At 43.0% G+C, this 22278-nt stretch overlaps 1 protein-coding gene and 3 pseudogenes across 3 annotated transcripts in view; 1 reads left to right on the top strand and 3 right to left on the bottom strand.

The window, feature by feature from the left end:
* ATP4B (ATPase H+/K+ transporting subunit beta) overlaps window positions 1-22278 on the bottom strand; it is a 290606-nt gene that overhangs the window by 36111 nt on the left and 232217 nt on the right. The gene's annotated exons all lie outside the window — the stretch shown is intronic.
* LOC135051479 (5S ribosomal RNA) lies at window positions 5099-5216 on the bottom strand (annotated as a pseudogene).
* LOC135051874 (5S ribosomal RNA) lies at window positions 5379-5496 on the bottom strand (annotated as a pseudogene).
* Window positions 11710-11827, top strand: LOC135051478 (5S ribosomal RNA; annotated as a pseudogene).

Below are 22278 nucleotides of genomic sequence, written 5' to 3'. Positions count from 1 at the left end.
GAACTGGAGGGCATTTTAATGTTATATAATATGAACCGGGGCACTGTAATGAGGTACAATATGAACGGGGAGAATTATATATCATAATGTGAATTGGGGGTACTGTGCGGCATAATGTGTACTAGCTCTCAGAAATGTGACATAGGGTCAACTTAAGCACTACTACAATTCATAAAAGAAACTAGGGCACTACTATGGGGCATAACATTATATAAGGCTCTACTATGGTTCAGAAATTTAACTATTATAGGGCATAAAATTAACAACTGCTGTGGAGAGGTGTCTCTCTAGAAGCACTGGGACGGGGGACCCTTCAAAATGTTGCTATGGGGCCCATAAACTTCTGGCTACGCCCCTGTTCATAGTCCCTTAATTGTAAGCAAATTTAACTACTTTACAATGTGAATGATAAATCCATAAATGCGTACATTAATCTAAATAAAATATAAATTGCATGATACTGCTTCACTGAAGGTTATGCAGTGTTATAGCTAAACAGTTGAGTTAATGCGATATGTTATCTACATAGTACATAGTGTGTATAATGTGAGCTTCAGTCGCCTTAAGATCCTGTGAGTTACACAAAGCATGTACTTTAGGAGCTTAACCAAGTAATAGCTTTATTGTGGAACAGTAATATGCATTTATGTTCCAGTACAGAAACTTCATTGGTTCGAGATGATAATTGATTGTGATGTGTATACTATAGATCTGTTTGGCAATGATAAGATAAGTAGTTTGTAGTTGTCTTAAACCATAGGATTTACAATTATTTACATATCACTTTGTTTGATCTGATAGAGGTCAAGAACTGTAATCTTGGATTTATAGGATCAACAATGTCATTGCCTAATAGAAGCTACTTGGGGTCATGGTATATCCCATCCGATAATTTATTTTGCTGTCAAGGAGATTTTGCTATTGATGACATCTGTTGCAAAGGATAGCCTAGTATCCTCAGAATAATGTAACAGATTATGCTTATTTTATACAGTTATTTACAAAACGCTCATCAAGCACAGCTGTTGTACCAACCCTATGCAAAATGTGAGGGTGAGGGTGTACCATGGTTTAGAGCCAAAGGTACAATTGTGGCTCCTCAAAGGCATTTCTTAAGGCTGTAGTTTATTCAGAATAGGATGCCTCTCTAACTAATGTCTTCATGTCTCTACTGTATTCAACTTTCATGTAACTGTATTCAAATTACATGTACTGTATGCAACCTATATGTGATGCTCCTGACCAGAATCCCTAAGTTAAAGTGAGCACAAACCATTCTGTGCTGTATTTCAAAATATTCACAGTGTGACGCAAGCTACATTTTTACACGGTGCAAATGGACTGAGGGGGGATTAATTTGTTGGCAAAGGGTGAGAGTTGCTGTTGCAGCAGCAGTGTCTAAACACCAGCAACAGCAGCCTGTCTCGCACCCTTGCTACCTTGTGCTTGCTACCCTAGCCACACATGTGTATCCTCATTGTTAGTGTGATAGCAAAGACAGGCTGCTGATTGGATTCAGAATGATTTACCAGCGGACAGGATGCCTGCTGTCAATATTTTATTATTATTATTATTATCATTTATTTATATGGTGCCACAAGGGTTCCGCAGCGCCCAATTACAGAGTACATATGCACATAATCAAAACAGTGACTTACAGTTGAAATCAATTTTGGACAAGTACAGGGTAACTAAGCATAACTACACCAGTAAATGACAGAGATAAGTTCCAGGTGGCCCAAAAACTGTGATTTGGGCAGTTGAGAATTATTAAAGAAGAAAAGGGTGAGCACATGAGGGAAGAGGGCCCTACTCGTGAGAGCTTACATTCTAGGGGTAGGGGTAGACAGACAGGGGTGACACAGATGGGGTACATAGAGAGCATGGAACAGGGGGTTAGGATGAGATTTGGCTGGGTTTGGTAAAGAAATGGGTCTTGAGAGCCCGTTTGAAGTTTTGTAGAGAGGTGGAGAGTCTGAGGGGGAGAGGTAAAGAATTCCAAAGGAAGGGAGCAGCACGTGAAAAATCTTGGAGATAGGAGTGGGAGGAAGTAATCAGGAGACAGGAGAGGCGGCGTGCATTAGCAGAGCGAAGAGGACGGGTGGGAGAGTAAAGGGAGATAAGGTCAGAGATGTAAATGGGAGAGGATTGGGTGAGAGCTTTGTAAGTGAGAGTGAGAAGTTTGAATTGGATTCTGAAGGGGAAGGGAAGCCAGTGAAGGGCTAGTAGGAGAGGGGAGGTGGATGTAGTGCGTTTGGTGAGGAAGATGAGCCGAGCAGCAGCATTGAGGATAGACTGGAGTGGAGAGAGGTAATTGTCAGGGAGGCCAGTTAGGAGGAGATTACAGTAGTCCAGTCTGGAAATAATCAGTGAGTGAATAATGATCTTAGTGGCATCCTGGGTGAGAAAAGGTCTGATCCTGGAAATGTTTTTGAGATGAAAATGACAGGTTTGTGAGAGGTGCTGAATGTGTGGTTTGAAGGAGAGGGAGGAGTCAAGGATTACACCAAGACAGCGTACTTGGGGGCTAGAGGAGATAGTCGTGCCATCAATGGATAATGAGATTGTGGGAGGTGAGGATGTGCGGGAGGGTGGGAAGATGATCAGCTCAGTCTTAGACATGTTGAGTTTAAGAAAGCGCTGGGACATCCAGGAAGAGATAGCAGAAAGACAGTTAGAGGCACGAGTGAGGAGAGCCGTGGAGAGATCAGGGGAGGAGAGGTAGATTTGAGTGTCATCAGCATAGAGGTGATACTGGAAATTAAAAGAACTAATGAGTTCACCTAAAGAGGACGTATAGAGAGAGAAAAGGAGAGGCCCAAGAACAGAACCTTGGGGGACACCAACAGTTAGTGGAAGTGGGGGCGAGGTAGCATCATGAGAGGAGACAGAGAAGGAACGATTGGAGAGGTAGGAGGACAGCCAGGAGAGGGCAGTATCACGTAGACCAAGAGAGTGAAGGATTTGCAGAAGAAGAGGGTGGTCCACAGTGTCAAAAGCAGCAGAGAGGTCAAGAAGAATAAGCAGAGAGTAGTGGCCCTTAGATTTGGCGGCATGGAGGTCATTGCAGACTTTTGTGAGGGCAGTTTCAGTGGAGTGGAGAGAGCGGAAACCAGACTGGTATGGGTCAAGCAGTGAGTGAGAGGAAAGAAAGGCAGTAAGGCGATTATAGACAATACGCTCAAGAAGTTTGGAGGCAAAGGGGAGGAGAGAGATCGGTCGATAATTGGAGAGAGTGTTAGGATCAAGGGTAGGTTTTTTAAGAATAGGGGAGACAAGAGCATGCTTGAAGGCAGAGGGGACAGTGCCTGATGAGAGGGAGAGATTGAGAAGGTGGGCAAGATGGGAACAGGCAGAAGGGGAGAGGTAGCGAAGGAGGTGGGAGGGGATAGGGTCGAGTGGAAAGGTTGTGGGGGGGAGGAGTGTATGAGGGCCATGACTTCCTCACCAGATACTAGGGAGAAAGATGTCAGAGTTGGTAAGAGGGTAGGGGAGGGGTGGTAAAGGATGGGTGGTGGCTGGTTGCTGGACTGGTGGGATGTGATGTCCTGACGTATGGAGTCAATCTTGGATATGAAGTAAGTGGCAAAGTCAAGAGCAGACAATGAGGAAGGGAGAGGAGGTGGTGGTAGGCAGAGGAGGGAGTTAACAGTGGCAAAGAGGCGCCGGGGGTTGGAAGAGTGGGTAGAGATGAGGATTTTGAAGTATGATTGTTTAGCAAGGGAAAGGGCAGCACTGAAGGATGAGAGCATGAATTTGAAATGGAGGAAGTCTGCTTGAGAGCGTGATTTCCTCCAGTGTCGCTCGGCAGTACGTGAGCATTTTTGTAGATATCTGGTGCATTTGGTGTGCCAGGGTTGAGGTGTTGATCTGCGAGGGTGAATAGTGGTTGGCGGAGCAACAGAGTCAAGGGCTGAAGTAAGAGATGCATTGTATAGAGATGTGGCTTGTTCAGGGCATGTGAGAGAGAGAAGAGGAGAGAGAAGCGAGTCAAACAGGGAGGATAGGGATGAGGTGTCAATAGCCTCAATATTACGCTTAGTGATGGTAGCCTTAGGAGGGAGAGATGGGGGAGCAGAGATAGATAAGTTGAATGAGTCAGAGAGGGGAAAAGGGGAATTGGAAAAATCAGAAATAACACAGCGGTGAGTGAAAACCAGATCCAGTGAGCTCCCGTTCACATGGGAGGGTGAGCTGGTCCACTGGGAGAGACCAAGTGAAGATGTGAGGTTAAGGAGTTTAGAGGCAGGTGGTTTTGTGGGGTTATCGATAGGGATGTTGAAATCACCTAGGATAATGGTGGGAATGTCAGAAGAGAGGAAGTGAGGTAGCCAGGAAGCAAAGTTGTCGAGGAATTTAGAGGAAATGCCAGGTGGACGGTAAATGACAGCAACTCGAAGATTAGTGGGTTGGTAGAGGCGAATTGCATGGACCTCAAATGTAGAGAATGTAAGAGATGGTTAATATAATTTCCAAGCACCACCTCCTGTAGCGTCAGCGGTGACATCACCAACCCGGCAATATGTCAAGTCGGGTCGCAAGTTTTATATACAGATAAATTCAATATGGAACCGCACTAGTCTTAACAATCTAAACAAAATATAGAAATAACATAAAGAAACCAATATATATGCAGTTGGCAAAAAAGTTTTAAACTGCTGATAATTGGCGGTGCTCCCAGAAATTTTGTAGACTGGACTACAATTGAAAAAGAGAGAAAAGACAAAAAACCCTTGTTTGGGAGCACTCGTTTGTAATGATTAATATGATGTAAGTAGAATAAGTAATAAAGTGGAATAAAACTTAACCTTTAATTGTTTCTTGAATAAAAAGAAATAAATGTGAAATGATTTTGAGACTCGTGTCTAATATTTGAAGAAAAGAACTTGTTTGACCTTTTTAGCAAATGAGGTACAAGTTACTAAAAGAAGGTGAAAATATCAGAAGGAAGGTGTTTGATGGATACCATAATGTTCTGATGAAATAAAGTGTATCCAGAACAGTCACTGTACATGCCTTGGAATGAAGGTTTTCAATAGAAGCGTGATGTGGTAGCAAGGTTAAGTTGGCAAACAGAATCTCTTGAGAGAGACGAGGGGGCCCACTGCACCTGGTATTCTCAGGGGGTTTCCCTTCCTGATACTGACCAGGCCATACCTGCTTAGCTTCCGAGATCGGACAAGATCGGGCGCATTCAGGGTAGTATGGCCGTGGGCCTGTCGTTGGAAATGTGAGAAAAGAGATGAGAGAGGAAATCCACTCCTATTGTCTGTACTGTACACAAATCAAAACCATGAATAGTCCGGGAGTGTTTTTCCAGAAACAGAAGTAGAAGTAGTAGTATGGAAAACGTTAGATGAGATTTGTCCTTTAAAAGGGGCCCACTGCACCTGGTATTCTCAGGAGGTTCTCCTTCCTAGTACTGACCAGGCCATGCCTGCTTAGCTTCCGAGATTGGACAAGATCGGGCGTATTCAGGGTAGTATGGCCGTGGGCCAGTATAAAGGAAATATGAATGAAAAGGGAGAGTATACTGCTTTCTGTACTTCACACTCAACCAAGGCCACAGATAGTCTCAAATTGGTATTTCCAGACAAAGGTGTGTCAGGATGATTTTGAGTGTCTAGGATTGATAGAGGTGTGGTGTGGTAGGTAAAGTTTGGCAGATAGTGAACTCTCATGAAAAATGCTGAAAAATGATGTGTGGTGTGTGTGTGTATCTCTTGATCCTTGGACTGAGAGAAAAAAAATAATAACTGATAAATGAAAAATAAAAATCCAAGCTCAGAGAGGGGCTTATAGATGGTTAATGATAATCAGCACAAAACTTGCTGGCCTCCTGAAGGGAAATCAGATAAGTAATCATGTGCTGGCAAAGAGCTCAAGGCTGGCTCATGGATATTATATATAGTCTTATAGTGAGAATGAGGTTGATCTATACCAATTTGTTATAGAACAGAGCTGAGAAATGACTCAAAGATAATTGAATGACAATTAACACAATAATTGCTGGTCCCCTGAGGGAAAACCAGGTGAATGATAATATGTTGGTAAGGAGCTCAAGGCTGGCTCACAAATGGTACTATTAGCCTTATGTTCAGAGTGGGAAAGATTAATACCAAATATCAAATATTCAATGATTAATGCCAACAAATAGCAAATGCTACCATGAATACACTTGTGTGTTGAAATCACAACAAATAGAAAATGCTACCATAAATACACTTGTGTGTTGAAATCACGGTTGAATACCTAAATCTAAAACCTTAGAGGCATGTGATTACTGCAGTTCTAGAACAGAGGGGAGTGTAGTGGTACACTGAGATCTAGTATCTGCTAACACTACCACTGTGTATGCGGACAAACCCTTTTCTAGAATTGGGAATGTGTATAAGCACAGATTTAAATCCTGGTGGTCTAATAAAGATTACCGCAGCACTGAGATCAAATATAGTAACAAAAACGGGTATATACTCGAGTATACAGTCGGTGTTAGGCAGCGGATTAATTCTCATGTGCTCTATTGGTTCCCGCTGCACACTTATAACCCTGGTGGTCTAGTGTCAGTTACCGCGGCCGCAAGGTATGCGGCGAACGTTGTCCAGGTCTCCTCTGTTCACAGTCCCGCTACAGTGATTGAGCGCGGCCGCCCGCTTCCGGAATGGGCGTGGCCGCGATGACGTCACTACGGACGTTCTCTCGACGTACGTTTCACCTAATTGGGCTTGGTCACGAGAGCCTCTCTCTACTGCTCTCCTGTGGCCAGTACTTAACTATTGAGATGACCAATGAGTTTGTCACTTAGATTTGACTGACTGATGGTTGAACCTATCAGATCTCGAGTGGGATGACCAGTGGAATCCATTTTGGAAGAGGGAAAAGGGAAGGGAAAAGGGAAGGATGGGGAATGAAAGAGTGTGGGTGTAATCATTGTAGATGTGAGTAAAAGTAGGAAGAAAATGAATGGATGAATGAAGAAATGAAAAATGGAAATTAAGTAGATAAGAGGTGAAAATGAGAAATAAGGAGATGATGTTTAAAATGGAGTGAATAAATGAAAATAAAAATATGAAGATGAAAATAAAAATAAATATAGATATAGAAATAAAAATAAATATAAAAATAAAAATAAAATTAAAATAAAATTAAAATAAAATAAAAATAAAAATAAAATAATAATAATAATAAAAATAATAAAATAAAAATAAATGTGAATATAAAATAAATATGAAAATAAAAATATAAATATAAAAATAAAAATAAATGATGAAAATAAATAGATGCAAAAATGAATAAATATAAAATCTACAAAAATAAATATAAATAAATAAAATGAAATTAAATAAATTTATAAAAAAAATATAAAATATAAATAAATAAACAAAAAAAAATGATCTATATTAAATAAATATAAAATGAATATGATGATGATGAGATAATAAGATTAAATATGTGTAAACTGAAATGAATAATATAGAGAGGGGGGGATGAGAGGGTGTGCTGCATGGAGATGAGAGAGAATAGAGCTGTTAGTAGGTGCGTGGTGAAAAGGGGAAGGGGTTGTAGCTTCAGTGTGAGGATTATAGTACGGAAAATGGTTGTGACGTGTAGAAGGAGTGGAGGATGAAATGATGCTATGAATGTGGGTATGTAGATGGGAGAGTATGTGGGTATTGTGTTAAGTATTGTCTGAAAAGAAGTATTAAATGTGAGGGTGAAATGTAAGCAGAATTGACGGGGTCTGGAGGGCCATGGAGGAATTGTGGCAAGTGAAGGGAAAGAGTGGGGTTACGGGCTGTGGGGAAAGTGAAAAAAGGGGGGAATGAGCAAAGGGACACACAAAAAACATTGTGTGCTGTGAAGGACTGAGATGAAAGGAGGGGGGAAAAGAGGGAGGAAAGGGGTAGATTGGAAAAGGAGAGAGAAAAAAGAGAAGGAAAAGAGAAAGAGGGAAAAAGAGTGGGTGGGTGGTTTGGAATGTGATGGGGAATTGTGAAAAAGGAAAAGAGAAGGGAGGAGGAAAAAATGAGGGAAGGGAAAGAAAAAGGAGAAGGAGAGGGAAAGGAGAAAGGGGGTTGGAAAGAAAAGGAAAGGAAAAGGTGGGGGTTGAGGTGAGGGTGTGGAGGAGGAACAGGATGGGGATGGGGGATGGACAGGAATGAGGGTGGGGAGGGAGCAGGATGGTTGGACATTGGAGTTATGTGGGCAGAAAGATGCTGTAGTTGATGTATTCATTTAGACCTTTGGGCATCAGAGTGTCCAGCTTGAAGATGCATTCGGATTCTTTTTTCTGGAGTGCCATGTTGTAATCTCCGCCTCTTAATCCCATTTTTATATGTTCCAGACCTGAGAAATGTAGATCTTCTGTTCGACTGTCATGGAAACGTAAAAAATGTCTGGCAACTGTGGTGAGCTTCTTGAATTGGGCTAAGTCTGATTTGGCATTTCTCACCGAACTAATATGTTCAAGTGCCCTGACTTTGAACATGCGAGATGTCATGCCCACGTACCTTAAGTTACAGGTACATGAGATGCAATAGATCACATTCTCTGTCCTACAGTTGAAGAAATCTTGCACTGTGATCTGCTGATTGAATCTGTCCATGATTGACGTAAGGTTAGAAATGTGTGGGCACAATTTACATTTACCGCAAGGATAACTACCTTTGAGAGGTCTTGGCTTTGAGGGCTGCGAGAAATAACTTCTTACCAGTTTATCTTTTAAGTTTGGTGCCCTCCTCCAGCTCATGTTGATGTTCTGGCCAATATGGTCCGAGATGTCCTCATCCATTTTCAGGATGTGCCAATGGGTTTGCAGAATTTTTCTTGCATCTTTCCAATTCTTACAGAAGTCACCGATAAAGCGTAGGGTGTTTTTATCTTCCTTAGTTTTTGTAGTAGGGAAGACCAAGGAGTCCCGTTCTACTTTCTGCACTTCAGATTTGGCCCTTTTAATAAGTCTGTTGTTGTATCCTCGTTCTTTCAATCTTGCAGCCAAATCAATGCTTTTGGTTTGAAAGGTGGAGTCTTCAGTGCAATTCCTTTTGAGTCTAAGGAATTCTCCTTTAGGAATATTTTTAATGGTTGATGGAAAATAGCTGCTAGTTGAATGAAGTAAGCTGTTAGTTGAAGTCTCTTTCCTGAAGATTTCAGTGGCTATTGTGTTGGTCTCATCTCGATATATCCTGAGATCGAGGAATGGGATGGAAGATTTACTGCTGGTATATGTAAATTTCATATTGATCTGATTGGTATTTAGAGAAAGGATATATTGATCCAATTCGTCTTGGGTGCCATCCCAGATCATATAAATATCGTCGATATAACGTATCCAGATGAGAATGTGGTTAGTGAATTCCTCTTGATCATCGTTGAATACCATTTCCCGTTCCCACCAGCCTAAAAAGAGGTTGGCATACGTGGGGGCACATGCCGCCCCCATAGCGGTGCCTCTGGTCTGTACATAGAAACGATTGTTGAAAAGAAAATAGTTGTGATTCAACACAAAATGGAGTAATTCCAAAATGAAATCCTGAAAGTCACCAGTATCACCCATGGACAGAAAATATTTGACTGCATTAATGCCCAAATCGTGTTTAATGGATGTGTATAGAGATTCAACATCTAATCCTACCATTATGTGGGAGTCTTCCAATCGTATACCTTGGATTTTCTTCAGGACATCAGTCGTATCCTTGACATATGAAGGAAGGGTGAGGACATGTTGTCGCAAATGGACATCAAGGAAGCAGCTGGCTTTTTCTAGAAGGCCCCCATTACCTGATATAATGGGTCGTCCAGGTGGATTGTCCACATTTTTGTGGACTTTTGGTAGCAAATAAAGTGTCGGCGTCCTTGGGTGCGGGGTGTTCAGATAGTCCCATTCTGTTTTTGTGATGGTACCTTGTTGAAGATATTTATTAATGATCCGAGAATATAGGTTTGAAAAATTCTGTGTGGGATCAAATAAGGTTGTCTTGTAACAAGAGGTATCTTTCAATTGTCTGTTGGCCTCTTTGAGATATAGTGTAGTAGGCCATATCACGATATTTCCTCCTTTGTCTGACATTTTGATCTGTATGTCGTCCCATTTTTGCATCTCTTAAGTACTGGCCACAGGAGAGCAGTAGAGAGAGGCTCTCGTGACCAAGCCCAATTAGGTGAAACGTACGTCGAGAGAACGTCCGTAGTGACGTCATCGCGGCCACGCCCATTCCGGAAGCGGGCGGCCGCGCTCAATCACTGTAGCGGGACTGAACAGAGGAGACCTGGACAACGTTCGCCGCATACCTTGCGGCCGCGGTAACTGACACTAGACCACCAGGGTTATAAGTGTGCAGCGGGAACCAATAGAGCACATGAGAAATAATCCGCTGCCTAACACCGACTGTATACTCGAGTATATACCCATTTTTATTACTATATTTGATCTCAGTGCTGCGGTAATCTTTATTAGACCACCAGGATTTAAATCTGTGCTTATACACATTCCCAATTCTATAAAAGGGTTTGTCCGCATACACAGTGGTATTGTTAGCAGATACTAGATCTCAGTGTACCACTACACTCCCCTCTGTTCTAGAACTGCAGTAATCACATGCCTCTAAGGTTTTAGATTTAGGTATTCAACCGTGATTTCAACACACAAGTGTATTTATGGTAGCATTTTCTATTTGTTGTGATTTCAACACACAAGTGTATTCATGGTAGCATTTGCTATTTGTTGGCATTAATCATTGAATATTTGATATTTGGTATTAATCTTTCCCACTCTGAACATAAGGCTAATAGTACCATTTGTGAGCCAGCCTTGAGCTCCTTACCAACATATTATCATTCACCTGGTTTTCCTTCAGGGGACCAGCAATTATTGTGTTAATTGTCATTCAATTATCTTTGAGTCATTTCTCAGCTCTGTTCTATAACAAATTGGTATAGATCAACCTCATTCTCACTATAAGACTATATATAATATCCACGAGCCAGCCTTGAGCTCTTTGCCAGCACATGATTACTTATCTGATTTCCCTTCAGGAGGCCAGCAAGATTTGTGCTGATTATCATTAACCATCTATAAGCCCCTCTCTGAGCTTGGATTTTTATTTTTCATTTATCAGTTATTATTTTTTTTCTCTCAGTCCAAGGATCAAGATATATACACACACACACACACACACACACACACACACACACACACACGCACACACACACACACACACCACACCACACATCATTTTTCAGCATTTTTCATGAGAGTTCACTATCTGCCAAACTTTACCTACCACACCACACCTCTATCAATCCTAGACACTCAAAATCATCCTGACACACCTTTGTCTGGAAATACCAATTTGAGAATATATGTGGCCTTGGTTGAGTGTGAAGTACAGAAAGCAGTATACTCTCCCTTTTCATTCATATTTCCTTTATACTGGCCCATGGCCATACTACCCTGAATACGCCCGATCTTGTCCAATCTCGGAAGCTAAGCAGGCATGGTCAGTACTAGGAAGGAGAACCTCCTGAGAATACCAGGTGCAGTGGGCCCCTTTTAAAGGACAAATCTCATCTAACGTTTTCCATACTACTACTTCTACTTCTGTTTCTGGAAAAACACTCCCGGACTATTCATGGTTTTGATTTGTGTACAGTACAGACAATAGGAGTGGATTTCCTCTCTCATCTCTTTTCTCACATTTCCAACGACAGGCCCACGGCCATACTACCCTGAATGCGCCCGATCTTGTCCGATCTCGGAAGCTAAGCAGGTATGGCCTGGTCAGTATCAGGAAGGGAAACCCCCTGAGAATACCAGGTGCAGTGGGCCCCCTCGTCTCTCTCAAGAGATTCTGTTTGCCAACTTAACCTTGCTACCACATCACGCTTCTATTGAAAACCTTCATTCCAAGGCATGTACAGTGACTGTTCTGGATACACTTTATTTCATCAGAACATTATGGTATCCATCAAACACATTCCTTCTGATATTTTCACCTTCTTTTAGTAACTTGTACCTCATTTGCTAAAAAGGTCAAACAAGTTCTTTTCTTCAAATATTAGACACGAGTCTCAAAATCATTTCACATTTATTTCTTTTTATTCAAGAAACAATTAAAGGTTAAGTTTTATTCCACTTTATTACTTATTCTACTTACATCATATTAATCATTACAAACGAGTGCTCCCAAACAAGGGTTTTTTGTCTTTTCTCTCTTTTTCAATTCGGGTCGCAAGTTTGAAAGGGGTCTCAAGCCAGGTCGCACCAGAGAAGCACCGTGTACAAATTCCCAGGTGCGACCCGGCTATGCAAATCTAAAAGGGGTAGTACGGATGGTGTAATGGTTAGCATTACTACCTCACAGCACTGAAGTCATGGGTTCAATCACCACCATGGCCCTAACTGTGTGGAGTTTGTATATTCTCCACGTACTTGCATGGGTTTCCTCCGGGTGCTCCGGTTTCCTCCCACAATCCAAAAAATATACTGGTAGGTTAATTGGATCCCAACAAAATTAACCCTAGCATGAATGTGTGTGCGTGTACATGTATAGATTGTAAGCTCCACTGGGGCAGGGACTGATGTGAATGGCTAAAATATTCTCTGTAAAGCGCTGCGGAATATGTGTGCACTATATAACTAACTGGTAATAAATAAATAAATAATATTTTACATGTCCAGCATTTTGTCAGTATACTGTCATGATCTTACATATGGTGCCGAGTCACTGTTTCTCGTAGGATATACTGATTCATCCATATATCAATTAGAGATGAGCGCCGGAAATTTTTCGGGTTTTGTGTTTTGGTTTTGGGTTCGGTTCCGCGGCCGTGTTTTGGGTTCGACCGCGTTTTGGCAAAACCTCACCGAATTTTTTTTGTCGGATTCGGGTGTGTTTTGGATTCGGGTGTTTTTTTCCAAAAAACCTAAAAAACAGCTTAAATCATAGAATTTGGCGGTCATTTTGATCCCAAAGTATTATTAACCTCAAAAACCATAATTTCCACTCATTTTCAGTCTATTCTGAATACCTCACACCTCACAATATTATTTTTAGTCCTAAAATTTGCACCGAGGTCGCTGTGTGAGTAAGATAAGCGACCCTAGTGGCCGACACAAACACCGGGCCCATCTAGGAGTGGCACTGCAGTGTCACGCAGGATGGCCCTTCCAAAAAACCCTCCCCAAACAGCACATGACGCAAAGAAAAAAAGAGGCGCAATGAGGTAGCTGTGTGAGTAAGATAAGCGACCCTAGTGGCCGACACAAACACCGGGCCCATCTAGGAGTGGCACTGCAGTGTCACGCAGGATGTCCCTTCCAAAAAACCCTCCCCAAACAGCACATGACGCAAAGAAAAAGAAAAGAAAAAAGAGGTGCAAGATGGAATTGTCCTTGGGCCCTCCCACCCACCCTTATGTTGTATAAACAAAACAGGACATGCACACTTTAACCAACCCATCATTTCAGTGACAGGGTCTGCCACACGACTGTGACTGATATGACGGGTTGGTTTGGACCCCCCCCAAAAAAGAAGCAATTAATCTCTCCTTGCACAAACTGGCTCTACAGAGGCAAGATGTCCACCTCATCATCACCCTCCGATATATCACCGTGTACATCCCCCTCCTCACAGATTATCAATTCGTCCCCACTGGAATCCACCATCTCAGCTCCCTGTGTACTTTGTGGAGGCAATTGCTGCTGGTCAATGTCTCCGCGGAGGAATTGATTATAATTCATTTTAATGAACATCATCTTCTCCACATTTTCTGGATGTAACCTCGTACGCCGATTGCTGACAAGGTGAGCGGCGGCACTAAACACTCTTTCGGAGTACACACTTGTGGGAGGGCAACTTAGGTAGAATAAAGCCAGTTTGTGCAAGGGCCTCCAAATTGCCTCTTTTTCCTGCCAGTATAAGTACGGACTGTGTGACGTGCCTACTTGGATGCGGTCACTCATATAATCCTCCACCATTCTATCAATGTTGAGAGAATCATATGCAGTGACAGTAGACGACATGTCCGTAATCGTTGTCAGGTCCTTCAGTCCGGACCAGATGTCAGCATCAGCAGTCGCTCCAGACTGCCCTGCATCACCGCCAGCGGGTGGGCTCGGAATTCTGAGCCTTTTCCTCGCACCCCCAGTTGCGGGAGAATGTGAAGGAGGAGATGTTGACAGGTCGCGTTCCGCTTGACTTGACAATTTTGTCACCAGCAGGTCTTTCAACCCCAGCAGACTTGTGTCTGCCGGAAAGAGAGATCCAAGGTAGGCTTTAAATCTAGGATCGAGCACGGTGGCCAAAATGTAGTGCTCTGATTTCAACAGATTGACCACCCGTGAATCCTTGTTAAGCGAATTAAGGGCTCCATCCACAAGTCCCACATGCCTAGCGGAATCGCTCCGTGTTAGCTCCTCCTTCAATGTCTCCAGCTTCTTCTGCAAAAGCCTGATGAGGGGAATGACCTGACTCAGGCTGGCAGTGTCTGAACTGACTTCACGTGTGGCAAGTTCAAAGGGCATCAGAACCTTGCACAACGTTGAAATCATTCTCCACTGCGCTTGAGACAGGTGCATTCCACCTACTATATCGTGCTCAATTGTATAGGCTTGAATGGCCTTTTGCTGCTCCTCCAACCTCTGAAGCATATAGAGGGTTGAATTCCACCTCGTTACCACTTCTTGCTTCAGATGATGGCAGGGCAGGTTCAGTAGTTTTTGGTGGTGCTCCAGTCTTCTGTACGTGGTGCCTGTACGCCGAAAGTGTCCCGCAATTCTTCTGGCCACCGACAGCATCTCTTGCACGCCCCTGTCGTTTTTTAAAAAATTCTGCACCACCAAATTCAAGGTATGTGCAAAACATGGGACGTGCTGGAATTTGCCCATATTTAATGCACACACAATATTGCTGGCGTTGTCCGATGCCACAAATCCACAGGAGAGTCCAATTGGGGTAAGCCATTCCGCGATGATCTTCCTCAGTTGCCGTAAGAGGTTTTCAGCTGTGTGCGTATTCTGGAAAGCGGTGATACAAAGCGTAGCCTGCCTAGGAAAGAGTTGGCGTTTGCGAGATGCTGCTACTGGTGCCGCCGCTGCTGTTCTTGCGGCGGGAGTCCATACATCTACCCAGTGGGCTGTCACAGTCATATAGTCCTGACCCTGCCCTGCTCCACTTGTCCACATGTCCGTGGTTAAGTGGACATTGGGTACAACTGCATTTTTTAGGACACTGGTGAGTCTTTTTCTGACGTCCGTGTACATTCTCGGTATCGCCTGCCTAGAGATGTGGAACCTAGATGGTATTTGGTAACGGGGGCACACTGCCTCAATAAATTGTCTAGTTCCCTGTGAACTAACGGCGGATACCGGACGCACGTCTAACACCAACATAGTTGTCAAGGCCTCAGTTATCCGCTTTGCAGCAGGATGACTGCTGTGATATTTCATCTTCCTCGCAAAGGACTGTTGAACAGTCAATTGCTTACTGGAAGTAGTACAAGTGGGCTTACGACTTCCCCTCTGGGATGACCATCGACTCCCAGCAGCAACAACAGCAGCGCCAGCAGCAGTAGGCGTTACACGCAAGGATGCATCGGAGGAATCCCAGGCAGGAGAGGACTCGTCAGAATTGCCAGTGACATTGCCTGCAGGACTATTGGCATTCCTGGGGAAGGAGGAAATTGACACTGAGGGAGTTGGTGGGGTGGTTTGCGTGAGCTTGGTTACAAGAGGAAGGGATTTACTGGTCAGTGGACTGCTTCCGCTGTCACCCAAAGTTTTTGAACTTGTCACTGACTTATTATGAATGCGCTGCAGGTGACGTATAAGGGAGGATGTTCCGAGGTGGTTAACGTCCTTACCCCTACTTATTACAGCTTGACAAAGGGAACACACGGCTTGACACCTGTTGTCCGCATTTCTGGTGAAATACTTCCACACCGAAGAGCTGATTTTTTTGGTATTTTCACCAGGCATGTCAACGGCCATATTCCTACCACGGACAACAGGTGTCTCCCCGGGTGCCTGACTTAAACAAACCACCTCACCATCAGAATCCTCCTGGTCAATTTCCTCCCCAGCGCCAGCAACACCCATATCCTCCTCATCCTGGTGTACTTCAACACTGACATCTTCAATCTGACTATCAGGAACTGGACTGCGGGTGCTCCTTCCATCACTTGCAGGGGGCGTGCAAATGGTGGAAGGCGCATGCTCTTCACGTCCAGTGTTGGGAAGGTCAGGCATCGCAACCGACACAATTGGAGTCGGACTCTCCTTGTGGATTTGGGATTTCGAAGAACGCACAGTTCTTTGCGGTGCTACTGCTTTTGCCAGCTTGAGTCTTTTCATTTTTCTAGCGAGAGGCTGAGTGCTTCCATCCTCATGTGAAGCTGAACCACTAGCCATGAACATAGGCCAGGGCCTCAGCCGTTCCATGCCACTCCGTGTGGTAAATGGCATATTGGCAAGTTTACGCTTCTCCTCCGACAATTTTATTTTAGGTTTTGGAGTCCTTTTTTTACTGATATTTGGTGTTTTGGATTTGACATGCTCTGTACTATGACATTGGGCATCGGCCTTGGCAGACGACGTTGCTGGCATTTCATCGTCTCGGCCATGACTAGTGGCAGCAGCTTCAGCACGAGGTGGAAGTGGATCTTGATCTTTCCCTAATTTTGGAACCTCAACATTTTTGTTCTCCATATTTTAATAGGCACAACTAAAAGGCACCTCAGGTAAACAATGGAGATGGATGGATTGGATACTAGTATACAATTATGGACGGGCTGCCGAGTGCCGACACAGAGGTAGCCACAGCCGTGAACTACCGCACTGTACTGTGTCTGCTGCTAATATATAGACTGGTTGATAAAGAGATAGTATACTCGTAACTAGTATGTATGTATAAAGAAAGAAAAAAAAACCACGGTTAGGTGGTATATACAATTATGGACGGGCTGCCGAGTGCCGACACAGAGGTAGCCACAGCCGTGAACTACCGCACTGTACTGTGTCTGCTGCTAATATATAGACTGGTTGATAAAGAGATAGTATACTCGTAACTAGTATGTATGTATAAAGAAAGAAAAAAAAACCACGGTTAGGTGATATATACAATTATGGACGGGCTGCCGAGTGCCGACACAGAGGTAGCCACAGCCGTGAACTACCGCACTGTACTGTGTCTGCTGCTAATATAGACTGGTTGATAAAGAGATAGTATACTCGCAACTAGTATGTATGTATAAAGAAAGAAAAAAAAACCACGGTTAGGTGGTATATACAATTATGGACGGGCTGCCGAGTGCCGACACAGAGGTAGCCACAGCCGTGAACTACCGCACTGTACTGTGTCTGCTGCTAATATATAGACTGGTTGATAAAGAGATAGTATACTCGTAACTAGTATGTATGTATAAAGAAAGAAAAAAAAACCACGGTTAGGTGGTATATACAATTATGGACGGGCTGCCGAGTGCCGACACAGAGGTAGCCACAGCCGTGAACTACCGCACTGTACTGTGTCTGCTGCTAATATAGACTGGTTGATAAAGAGATAGTATACTCGTAACTAGTATGTATGTATAAAGAAAGAAAATAAAACCACGGTTAGGTGGTATATACAATTATGGACGGGCTGCCGAGTGCCGACACAGAGGTAGCCACAGCCGTGAACTACCGCACTGTACTGTGTCTGCTGCTAATATAGACTGGTTGATAAAGAGATAGTATACTCGTAACTAGTATGACTATAAAGAAAGAAAAAAAAACCACGGTTAGGTGGTATATACAATTATGGACGGGCTGCCGAGTGCCGACACAGAGGTAGCCACAGCCGTGAACTACCGCACTGTACTGTGTCTGCTGCTAATATAGACTGGTTGATAAAGAGATAGTATACTACTAATATTATATATACTGGTGGTCAGGTCACTGGTCACTAGTCACACTGGCAGTGGCACTCCTGCAGCAAAAGTGTGCACTGTTTAATTTTAATATAATATTATGTACTCCTGGCTCCTGCTATAACCTATAACTGGCACTGCAGTGCTCCCCAGTCTCCCCCACAATTATAAGCTGTGTGAGCTGAGCACAGTCAGATATATATATACATTGATGCAGCACACTGGGCTGAGCAGTGCACACAGATATGGTATGTGACTGAGTCACTGTGTGTATCGTTTTTTTCAGGCAGAGAACGGATATATTAAATAAAACAAACAACTGCACTGTCTGGTGGTCACTGTGGTCGTCAGTCACTAAACTCTGCACTCTCTTCTACAGTATCACAGCCTCAGGTCAATCTCTCTCTCTCTCTCTCAACCCTAATCTAAATGGAGAGGACGCCAGCCACGTCCTCTCCCTATCAATCTCAATGCACGTGTGAAAATGGCGGCGATGCGCGGCTCCTTATATAGAATCCGAGTCTCGCGATAGAATCCGAGCCTCGCGAGAATCCGACAGCGTCATGATGACGTTCGGGCGCGCTCGGGTTAACCGAGCAAGGCGGGAAGATCCGAGTCGCTCGGACCCGTGAAAAAAACCATGAAGTTCGGGCGGGTTCGGATTCAGAGAAACCGAACCCGCTCATCTCTAATATCAATCTTAACGTAAAGTAAAAATGTTAATTATAGTGTTGTAAATTATGGAATTAAAAAGATAATAAGCAGCGCTATTGGTTCACAATAAACCGATGGTACACCTTAAAGCTATTTAATAAAACATACATAAACAATGAATATTATAGACAGAAACAGATTACAAATTCCACTCTTAGTAGAGTTAAATACTTTGTTGTAAGTAGACTCCCTGTGCAATCACAGCGCTCCAAAAAAGGGTGCATCAATATCCTTCACTGAAAAGATAGAACCCTCTTATTTATGTATGCTGTTGCCCTTACTTTATACGGAACTGTATGCTAGTTGATATAGGTTTCTTTTAAATTCTCCTATATAAAGGAAAGTTCTCTGTACAGTATGTCACAATACATGCAAATAAATGGGAAGATATCTAGTGCATTATCAAAATAAATTTGAATAATAACAAATACCACATTTATATATAAACATGATTAAATGCACATCAATAAAAGGGACCGGAATGTCTGTAATAAAAGTCCCAGGCTTCCTACTGGATGGATGTTTGTACAGCATATACCTGTCATCACCACCACTCCCAAGTTATACTGTAGATCCGTTTTTAATTGCCTGTGAGATTCTGGGTAATTCTACACTTATGATTGTAGAAAACCCTTTCATATAGTAATCAATAACTTTGCTATATGCTACCAGTCAGAGGGCAAAAAAACTAATTGGTAGTATAGTAGGAATATAATCTCATAACATGTAACACACCAAATCAAGCTCAAAATAAATTGTCTTTATTTCAGCTGCTGTATACAGTTATTCTGGAGTGTCAATGCTATTATAAAGTGGAGCACGTTGGGCACGCACAATTTGACTGATAATGAGCTACAGTACTGCAAGCAGCAAGTGTGACAGACCACTGGTGCTACTTTATACATTTGTTACAGGGCAGAGGTAAATAGGTGTGTTAGCCAGTACTTGTTAGGAGTGCAGGGTGCTCCTTCGCTGTTTTTCCCTCACTGTCAGGTCTAGGACTCTGTACCTAGATGGAGGTGTGCTGACGTTACAGTGCAACCTCTGACCCCTGTGCTACTGCGCACGCATTGCCTGTACACGTGTCTTCACTCTACGTCCTTCTTTAGGATAGGACATCCTGCTGAGAGTCTCACTGCACCAGATACTGGATTACGTAATTAGAGGCACTACAGATACCACTGTGCCACCACTGCTCACTGTAAAAGGGCCATTGGCACCACTGAATGCACATACAGTTGTGTGCTACCCTATAACGCGCACCACCTACATTAACCCCATAAGCTCCGCTCCTGGCTTGTGCCATTAAATGTGCATACCTGCATTAACCTGTTATCTGTAAATCAATAAACCATATGGCCTGACCTCCATCATATACCACTGACACCAATCAACAATACTAGCCGGTAGAGCAAAACTAAAGATTAACAGCAGGGCCAATATATTAATTGCTATTCTTACAATACATTAATTGGTATTCTTCAAAACCAGATAACGAAAATTAATTGAATGAATTTCAAACACCTATACTGCTTTAGAGCAGCTGTACCTAGGCTGCCCAGAATTGGCTGTGCTAGACTGGAGTATACGCTGTACAAGCAGGAGACATTAATAATAGAATTATCAATGTATACTGCTTTAGAGCAGCTGTACCTAGGCTGCCCAGAATTGGCTGTACTAGACTGGAGTATACGCTGTACAAGCAGGAGACATTAATAATAGAATTAACAATGTATACTGCTTTAGAGCAGCTGTACCTAGGCTGCCCAGAATTGGCTGTGCTAGACTGGAGTATACGCTGTACAAGCAGGAGACATTAATAATAGAATTATCAATGTATACTGCTTTAGAGCAGCTGTACCTAGGCTGCCCAGAATTGGCTGTGCTAGACTGGAGTATACGCTGTACAAGCAGGAGACATTAATAATAGAATTATCAATGTATACTGCTTTAGAGCAGCTGTACCTAGGCTGCCCAGAATTGGCTGTGCTAGACTGGAGTATACGCTGTACAAGCAGGAGACAGTAATAATAGAATTATCAATGTATACTGCTTTAGAGCAGCTGTACCTAGGCTGCCCAGAATTGGCTGTGCTAGACTGGAGTATACGCTGTACAAGCAGGAGACATTAATAATAGAATTATCAATGTATACTGCTTTAGAGCAGCTGTACCTAGGCTGCCCAGAATTGGCTGTGCTAGACTGGAGTATACGCTGTACAAGCAGGAGACATTAATAATAGAATTATCAATGTATACTGCTTTAGAGCAGCTGTACCTAGGCTGCCCAGAATTGGCTATGCTAGACTGGAGTATACGCTGTACAAGCAGGAGACATTAATAATAGAATTATCAATGTATACTGCTTTAGAGCAGCTGTACCTAGGCTGCCCAGAATTGGCTGTGCTAGACTGGAGTATACGCTGTACAAGCAGGAGACATTAATAATAGAATTATCAATGTATACTGCTTTAGAGCAGCTGTACCTAGGCTGCCCAGAATTGGCTGTGCTAGACTGGAGTATACGCTGTACAAGCAGGAGACATTAATAATAGAATTATCAATGTATACTGCTTTAGAGCAGCTGTACCTAGGCTGCCCAGAATTGGCTATGCTAGACTGGAGTATACGCTGTACAAGCAGGAGACATTAATAATAGAATTATCAATGTATACTGCTTTAGAGCAGCTGTACCTAGGCTGCCCAGAATTGGCTGTGCTAGACTGGAGTATACGCTGTACAAGCAGGAGACAGTAATAATAGAATTATCAATGTATACTGCTTTAGAGCAGCTGTACCTAGGCTGCCCAGAATTGGCTGTGCTAGACTGGAGTATACGCTGTACAAGCAGGAGACATTAATAATAGAATTATCAATGTATACTGCTTTAGAGCAGCTGTACCTAGGCTGCCCAGAATTGGCTATGCTAGACTGGAGTATACGCTGTACAAGCAGGAGACATTAATAATAGAATTATCAATGTATACTGCCTTAGAGCAGCTGTACCTAGGCTGCCCAGAATTGGCTGTGCTAGACTGGAGTATACGCTGTACAAGCAGGAGACAGTAATAATAGAATTATCAATGTATACTGCTTTAGAGCAGCTGTACCTAGGCTGCCCAGAATTGGCTGTGCTAGACTGGAGTATACGCTGTACAAGCAGGAGACATTAATAATAGAATTATCAATGTATACTGCTTTAGAGCAGCTGTACCTAGGCTGCCCAGAATTGGCTATGCTAGACTGGAGTGTACGCTGTACAAGCAGGAGACATTAATAATAGAATTATCAATGTATACTGCTTTAGAGCAGCTGTACCTAGGCTGCCCAGAATTGGCTGTGCTAGACTGGAGTATACGCTGTACAAGCAGGAGACAGTAATAATAGAATTATCAATGTATACTGCTTTAGAGCAGCTGTACCTAGGCTGCCCAGAATTGGCTGTGCTAGACTGGAGTATACGCTGTACAAGCAGGAGACATTAATAATAGAATTATCAATGTATGTCTGGCTGAACAGTAACTTTCAAGTATGTGTAACACATCGTAGATACCCTCTTCTAAGTTATTGAAAGTCAAAATGGCAGTCAAATTTACACATAGTAATCGGTAAGAGAGAAAGCTTCCGCCAGTGGGCAAAGTAGGGTTACCAACCCGTC

Source organism: Pseudophryne corroboree, chromosome 2 (genome assembly GCF_028390025.1).
Source record: "Pseudophryne corroboree isolate aPseCor3 chromosome 2, aPseCor3.hap2, whole genome shotgun sequence".
In the NCBI taxonomy this organism is placed as follows: domain Eukaryota; kingdom Metazoa; phylum Chordata; class Amphibia; order Anura; family Myobatrachidae; genus Pseudophryne; species Pseudophryne corroboree.
The sequence above is the reverse complement of the archived record's forward strand: the minus strand, read 5'-3'. Positions and strand labels throughout refer to the sequence as shown.